This window comes from Panthera uncia, chromosome X (assembly GCF_023721935.1).
Source record: "Panthera uncia isolate 11264 chromosome X, Puncia_PCG_1.0, whole genome shotgun sequence".
Lineage (NCBI taxonomy): Eukaryota > Metazoa > Chordata > Mammalia > Carnivora > Felidae > Panthera > Panthera uncia.
In genome coordinates this window covers 13,521,445-13,529,674 of record NC_064817.1, presented here as the reverse complement: position 1 = coordinate 13,529,674, position 8,230 = coordinate 13,521,445, and the positions used below count along the sequence as shown (strand labels likewise).

Here is an 8,230-nt window from a genome sequence, read left to right as displayed (position 1 = left end):
TTTGCCTTCCTGTGGGTTACCTGAACACTTTCTAGGATTCTATTTTGATTTATTTACGTTTTTAAATATGCTGTTTTATATAGTTTTCTGAGTGGTTCCTCTGGATGTTACTATATATGTACGCGACTTATCACAGTCTACCGGTATCAGCATTTTACCACTTGGAATAAAGTGTTGAAACTTTAATTCCACTTAGTTCCCTTTGCCCTCCTCATTTTTAACTGTCATTGTCTTGGATGTCAGATGGTATTTTCATTTTTGTCTCAGTCGTCACATATGGTTTACAAAACTCACGATCTTTATTTCTTTTAATTATTGAATAGTATTCTATGGTATTAGATTTACCACGGTTTGTTTAACCATTCACCTGTTGAAGGACATCTGGGTTGTTCACAGTTTTGGCTATTATGAATGAAGCTAAGAACATTCATGTGCAGGTTTTCATGTCATATCATGAGCTTTTACTTCTCTGGGATACATGCCCAAGAGTGAAATTACTATGTCATGTGGTAATTGAAGATTTCGGTTTTATAAGAAACTGCCAAACTGTTTTCCAGTGTAGCTGTTCCATTTCATATTGAATGAATGATCAAGTTTCTCTGCTTGCATATTTCTGCTCTTTCTGTTGTTATCTTTTCCTTTCTGATGCTCCAAGATTCCTTCTGTCACCATAACTTTTCTGTTTGATGATCTTCCTTTAGCCATTCTTTAAGAGTCAGTCTGCTAGCGATAAATACTTTTAGTTTTCTTTGTCTGAGAATGTGTTTATTTCCCCTTCATACCTGAAGGATACTTTGCTGGATAGCGAATTTGCTATCGAGAGTTCTTTTCTTTCAGCACTTTTAACTATAGAAATATTGGTAAAAGCAGAAAATGTCATGGAAAACAGATCTTACTCAACTATATTGGAAAATGACAATAGCCAAGATTCTAGCTCATCATCTTTCTGCATCCGGTCCAATTTTGGTGACTGTGTGATGACACACATCACAAGTAGCACCATTTAACATATATTCTTCAACATTCTTTTTTTAAAAGGTTTATTTATTTTTGAGAGAGAGAGTGAGCGTGCATGAATAGGGGAGGGACAGAGAAAGAAGGGGACAGAGAATCTGAAGCGGTCTCTGCACTGAGCCTGATATGGGGATCGAACTCATGAACCACGAGATCATGACCTGAGCCAAAGTCAGACACGCAACCGACTGAGCCACCCAGGCGTCCCCTTAAACATTCTTGATACAGGCAAATGGAAGGTTTTTGTTTCCTATTTTAAGGGTTGGTTTTAGGTTATATTAATAATAATGGCTAATATTTATTGAGTGTGTACAAGGCACTGTACTAATGAACTAACATGTCTCTTCTCTGTTAACATTCAAATGACCCCATATGTAGGTACTTTTATTACTCCCTTTCTCAAAGTCTTAAGACCTGGTGAGTGGCAATTCTGGAACTCTAACTCATTTCTCTCTGGCTTTAAATCTCATACTTCTTTTTTTTTTTTTAATTTTTTTTAACGTTTATTCATTTTTGAGAGACAGAGATAGAGTGCGAGTGGGGGAGGGGCAGAGAGAGAGGGAGACACAGAATCCGAAGTAGGCTCCAGGCTCTGAGCTGTCAGCACAGATCCCGATGCGGGGCTCCAACCAATGAACCGTGAGATCATGACCTGAGCTGTGTATTACCTGCCAAGCCACAGTGGCAGAGATGAGGTGACCCTAAGTTCCATGGTTTCTAAGGGCAAACCTTCCTAATATTTTATAGTTCCTTTGTGTCTCTACTTCTAAGTAGATAATCTCTTATTAATATTCTAGCACAGGGCTCAGCAAACTTTTTCTGTAAAGGGCTAGATAGTAACTATTTTAGGCTTTGCGGGCCATCTGGTGTCTGTCACAACTACTCAACTTTGCTGCTGTAGCATGAAAGCAGCCACAGATGTAGGTAGATGAATGAGCGTGGCTATGTGCCAATACAACTTCATTTACAAAAAATGGTAGTGAGATTGCCCTGTGGACTGTAGTTTGCTGACTCCTGTCCTAGAGGAGATGCTTTTCTTTTAAATCATTTTGTTGGCCAAAGTAGAAAAAATTTCCAAAATTGTTCTGTTACTAAATGGGCACCGTGGTATGCTGTTGTTAGAAGTATACACTGGCGAAAACTTTCTGAAGGGTGATTTCTATAAAAATCCATAAAAGTATTTATGCCAATTGACTCAGTAATCCCACTTCTATCTGAAGATGTAATTAATAAAAAAGATTTATATTTAAATTTTGGTACAGGAACTTTCTTTAGAGAATCATGGACAATTGGAGACAGCCAAATAAGCAGCCATAGGGAATTAGTGAAGTAATTCCTGGTATATCCATGGACATACATGAAGCAGTAAAGCATCGTGGTTAAGAGCATGGGCTCTTGAGTCAGATTGCCTGGGTTCAAATCCCAGCTCTAGGTCTTACTAACCATGTGACCTTCAGTCACTTGTATAACCTAAGTATTGGTTTCTTCATTTGTGAAGTGACAAAAATTCTGGTACCTATTTCATAGAATTGTGAGGATCAAATGGAATTATTCATTTAAAGCTCTTAACGCAATGCTCAGAACCCAAGTCCAACCTGAGTGTCACCTGTCAGGAAAATCATGAAGATAGGAATGCAGATGCAGACTTGGAAAAAACAAAAACAAAACAAGAACTAAAGAAAATGGAGACATGTTCGAGATAACTGAAAAAGCAGGATTCAGACTATATATGAAGTATGATTTTAATTTTGTGTTTAAAAACAAGAAATAGAAAAAAGAATCGAAGACATCAGCAGATTAATGGTTCAGAGAACTTGGTTTATAAACAGATTTAAAAACTGGCTCTGTGATCTTGTTCACAAGTAACTTCTGTGGGCCTCAGTTTCCTCATCTTCTAAATGGGCATAATGTCATTAGGGTGATGAAACTGAGATTATAGATGCAAAATATTTAACATAGTGACTGATATATAGTAGTTACTCAATAAATGCTAGCTATTTTAAAATTTTCTTTTTTTATGTTTATTTTTATTTTTGAGAGAGAGAGAGAGAGAGAGGGAGAGAGGTGGGGGCGAGGGACAGAGAGAGAGGGAGACACAGAATCCAAAGCAGGCTCCAGGCTCTGAGCTGTCACCACAATGCCCAACACAGGGCTCGAACCCATGAACCGTGAGATCATGACCTGAGCTGAAGTCGGATGCTTAACCGATTGAGCCACCCAGGCGCCCCTTAAAATTTTCTTAATTATGCCTACCCATTTTTTCCAAATCATTTTCAGGGAACATATAGTCACTCAGGAATATAGCTCTGAGTGTACTTTTAGTCTAAAAGGGAGCAATGGGATCTCAGAGCAACATGTTTACATATGCATCTTCAGCCTAAGAATTGAATTTATTCAAGACAATGAAACAATTAGTTCAAGTATGGAGAATTCAAGACTAGAAAAGGTGAAAAATGCTGTTGTGCAGATGGCATCAAAGAGACTCATTTAAGGAAAAGAAGAGAGAAGTACAGGAAAAAATTCACCCAAGTAGAAATTAGTGAATTAGAAATCACTTAGTTTCCTTTTCTTGGGCACTTTCATGGTAGCCTTGCATGAAAAAAACAAAGATTTTACTTTTTCCCTCTGTTTTAAAAGGGTATCTCGGTGATCCAAAAAGGAATGTCAGGGTGCTTGATGCTCATTTGCTGACTGCACAAAGGAAGGCTAATCCTAGGCATGCAGTCCGCTACCTGATTCATATTTTGTTCTCCAAGGAAATTCTGACAGACGGCTGGGTAGGTGTCAATTCCCAAGGCCTCCGACCTCTAGATGCAAACAAAATGGCTGCATTAAGAGGTATGTAAAGTCATTATGGAATCTTGTTTTATCATCATTTGGTCATCTGATGAATGTTATTGGCAGTTGAAGAGATAGTGATGAGGTCGATGCAAATCTTAGAACTGTTTATTTTTTCACCTGTCTGACCCAGATTTTACAATTTAATATTTTATGTAATGGGTAACAGCTTGTAAAGAGTAAAACTTGTCCATAGGCTAATGGAACAAGACCAGCTTTATTGATTATTGTTGCTTATGGCTAGAATGAAGTCATTTCTTCAGTGCTGAAACCTGGTACTATAAAAATAAAGAACCCCCCCCCCCGCCCCACCCCGCAAAATACAGGAGAATAAAACACACTTCTTTGCTAGTAACTGGCAACACAGAAATAGAATGTCATGATTAATCCATTTTAGCCTCCTGTCTTCCCGCCTTCCAGCAATTTGTATGAAGGTCCTAGAACTCATAGGCACTGAGGCCACAACAATGAATAAGTATTTCTGCCCACAAGGAGTTCACAGTCTAGAAAGGAACTGTTGAGGGAAACAGATCAATTCTCATCCAGGCAGTAATGTAGAAGCTCAGAGAGCAAAGCAAATACTGTGAGGGCATTAGGAAAGGCTTACTAAGGACAAAACATTTGAGCTAGATTTGGGAGGATTCCTTAGCTAGATAAATAGGAAGGGTATTCTAGGCAGAGGGAATAGCTTATGGGGAAGATAGACATGTAGTAGGCACAAATAGACTATGGTGTAATAATATTTGCAATAACACGATTTTCTGTTTATTTTCAGGTTTCCTTTTTAGTTTTAACTTATCCATAGGGTTATTCAAGGGCATTAACACCCAGAAATATTTGACTTTCTGTTACATACTTTTTTAACTTTTAATTTTTTTTTTGGAGACAGAGAGAACGTGTGAGTTGGGGAGGGGCAGAGGGAGAAGGAGAGAATCTTAAGCAGGCTCCACACCCAGCACAGAGCCTGAAGCCAGGCTTGATCTCACGACCATGAGATCATGACCTGAGCCAAAAGCAGGAGTTGGATGCTCAACCAACTGAGCCCACACTTTTTTTAAAAAGCACCAAAACGTCATCACTTCTCAGCCTTTTGGCTAAGATCAAGTGTAGTATATGTTCTTATTAATTTAATAAAAGCACCAGTGGCTCGTTAGCGGCTCCCTAGGTCAATGTTTTATAGGGAATTGTACATTAGAAGAAGTGAGATATTCAGCAAAGCATCCTCTTTGGGCAGAATTTCTAAACTCTCAGAAAGAAGAGAATGACAATTCAAAATAGAAAATTTCAGCTTTTTAAATAAAAAATGTCTTGTCAGTTCTTTGTTTTTTTTTTCTTTTTTAAAATTTTCATAAACGCTTTCTGCTCTTTGCAGAACATCTGCAATCAGTTTTTCCCGACTATGATTTGCGTGAATATGGAAATTACTGGCAAACCTGTATTGCCGATATCAATTCTCTGATCAGCTGTTTGCGTTCTGAAGCCAACACAATACGAGTAAGTTCTTTTTTATTTAAATATGGTCGCTGCTGTACAATTGCATACTGTGTACAATTCCGGAATGGATAGCATGAGACACTGGATCTTTAGGCTGTGTGCTCAAATTCTTGTTTATTTAATTTAGGGGCAGTGTATGTTCTGTGCCTGTTTGTTTCACTCTTTGACATTTATCCTCCATACAAATACCCTAAAGATAAAAGCAATCAAATGGAGTGTTAGAGTTCGTATATTTGAAGCCACGGTGTATACTAGAAAAAAGTTTCAGCTGTGAAGGTATTTGGTGAATCTTTTTCAGTATCCCATTGAGTAACACAGAAAAGAGCAGACTGCGTTGCTGCTTAGCTGTTCTAATCGTACTTATGGATGGCACAGGTGCTTGTTCGCTTTCAGTGATGGCAGGACCTGGTGAAAAGCATGCATGTCATGAGGTTAAGCAATCGTAGATATGTTGTACTTTCCACAGTTACATGGTAAACAGGAATCTAGCTTTTCTCTAATCCATTCTATCTTCAAAGTGCATTAGAGATTTTTTTTTATGTTTTATTTTATATTTGAGAGAGAGAGCGCGCGAGCAGGGGAGGGGCAGGGAGACGGAGACAGAATCCGAAGCAGGCTCTAGGCTCCGAGCTGTCAGTGCAGACCCCAAAGTGGGGCTCCAACCCACGAGCTGTGAGATCATGACCCGAGCCGAAGTCGGACTCCTAACCGACTGAGCCACCCAGGCGCCTCTCATTAGAGATTTTTTAACATGAACAGGCCAGTAGGGGAGAGGGAGAGTGTCATATCTATTGCCTTCTCCTGAAGAAGCATTTAACTCAACAATTTCTCATTTCTACCCACCCCTCTAAAAATCCCATGTTATTCTCACCACATACAGTCACTCCTGCGTCTCTGGAGTGAGTTTATGGAAACTCTCTGCCAAGAATATTTGTAGCTGAGCTTATGTTTTCCTGGTGAACGGCTTGATTTCAGTGATAGCTCACGCACCATCTGTCTGAAACCAAATCTGCTTATTTTTCACATTCCCTTTTATATCCTACAAAAACTGCACCCTAAACATTTGAATGTAAAATTATGATACTGCCTGGAAAATGGTAATTTGCATATTTGCTTAGGCGTCAGAAGAGAAGCAGCATCTGCCAAATGCCTGCTATGTACTTGACTAGGAGAGGGATAGGTCTTTGCCACTCAAAGTTGGGTCCGCGGACCAGCAGCAGCAGCAGCACCACAGGAAAGCTTGTGAGAAATGCAGAGTCTTGAGTTCCACACCAGACTCACTGAGGCAGAATTTGCATTTTCGCAAGACCCGCAGGTGATTTGTGTGCACATTGAAGTTTGAGAAGCCCGGACCTAGAGCAGTGGTTGTCAGCCCCCGGTATGTATTAGAATCGTGCGAGACACTTTTAAAGAATGTAATTAATGCCTGAGCTTTCCCACTCCTTCCATCAAAGATTCTGGTTGAATATGCCAGGAAAATGGGACTCAAGCACAGCTTTAAAATTAAAAAGATTCTGAGGGTCTTTAGAGATCCCTAGAGTCTCTAGCCACCAAGGAAAGAGAAAGAAAACAAAAATATTTCAAAAAAAAAAACCCACAAGGTATCATCTCCAAGAAGCTGATTTATTCGTTTATTCATGAGATGTTTCCTAAGCACTTATTTTGTGCCAGCAATTATCATTCAGGTAATTAGATAAAGCTGCCAGGTTCTCCAAAAAGCAGGCAGTTAAGGCAGTTTGAGGAGGAAGCCACACCTCTCCTTCTATCACGGCTTTCGCTCACCTTATTGGAGACGGTTGCTTCCTTACCAACCTGGGGGGCTCTGGTACCTGATGGAACATGTCCATATTTTCTCCCAATGGGACTTTGTTTATAAATACAATTTGGTGTTTCAGCAGAAAGCTGGTGACAACAGTAAAGGCCCTACCAATCCTGATACACCAGTGGCTGCAGATTTGAACGGTACGAGGTATGGTAAAGGCAGTGAAAGCAGTTCCCAGTTATCTCAGCAAGCAGCTGCCTCAGAAACAAGAGGAAATGGGAATTCTCAGCAGAACAGCAGCGCTTGCCCCAAAGGAATTAAAGAACATTCCACTGATAATTCATTGGTATCTTACGAAGCATTGGGTGAGTTAAAATAAGTTCTCTTGATGATACATGTTGAATCTGGGTGATGCATTTATGGATCTCCTTGTACTACTTTTATGTATGTTTGAAAGTTTTCATAAGAAATCTAAACAACCTAATCTCTTATATTAAGGAGTTAATGAAAACAGACAACCTAGTTCTGAGACTGGTAGTTTTTAACATTAAGCTAAACCTGTTACTTTTCCTTTGAAAAGCAGTTCTCAGCTAATTCTTTCAGCCAGTGTGAACCCTCAGGTTAGGCATCTTTTTTTTTTTTTTTAATGTTTATTTGTTTTTGAGAGAGAGAGAGACAGAGTGTGAGCCGGGGAGGGGCAGAGAGAGAGGGAGACACAGAATCCAAAGCAGGCTCCAGGCTCTGAGCTGTCAGCACAGAGCCCGACATGGGGCTTGAACCCATGAACCGTGAGATCATGGCCTGAGCCGAAACTGGACGCCCAACCAACTGAGCCACCCAGTTGCCCCTTAGTTTAGGCGTCTTGCTCCGCAGGTGAAGGAGAAGGTGCTACAGCTGGATGAGCCAGAAGCAATTCAGGTGTTTTGCTCTCTCTGTGCCCAGCACATGGCTGGCGCTCCTTAAAGAGCTTTTGTGTGAATTGATGAATCCCATCTGTCAGAACACTTTGCCCCTACCGCTAGCTGTCTGCTGGAGGCACATCCCACTTGATTAGTGTCAAGCGGCAGTCGGTTCTGTAGGTGACCACGCCACCTGCCACTCATGCTTCCCAATACCCCTCCC

General features: G+C 40.2%; 1 pseudogene; it reads left to right on the top strand.

The window, feature by feature from the left end:
- Positions 1 to 4,926: 4,926 nt before the first annotated feature.
- On the top strand, positions 4,927 to 5,078 carry LOC125932493 (uncharacterized; annotated as a pseudogene).
- The last annotated feature ends 3,152 nt before the right edge of the window (positions 5,079 to 8,230 follow it).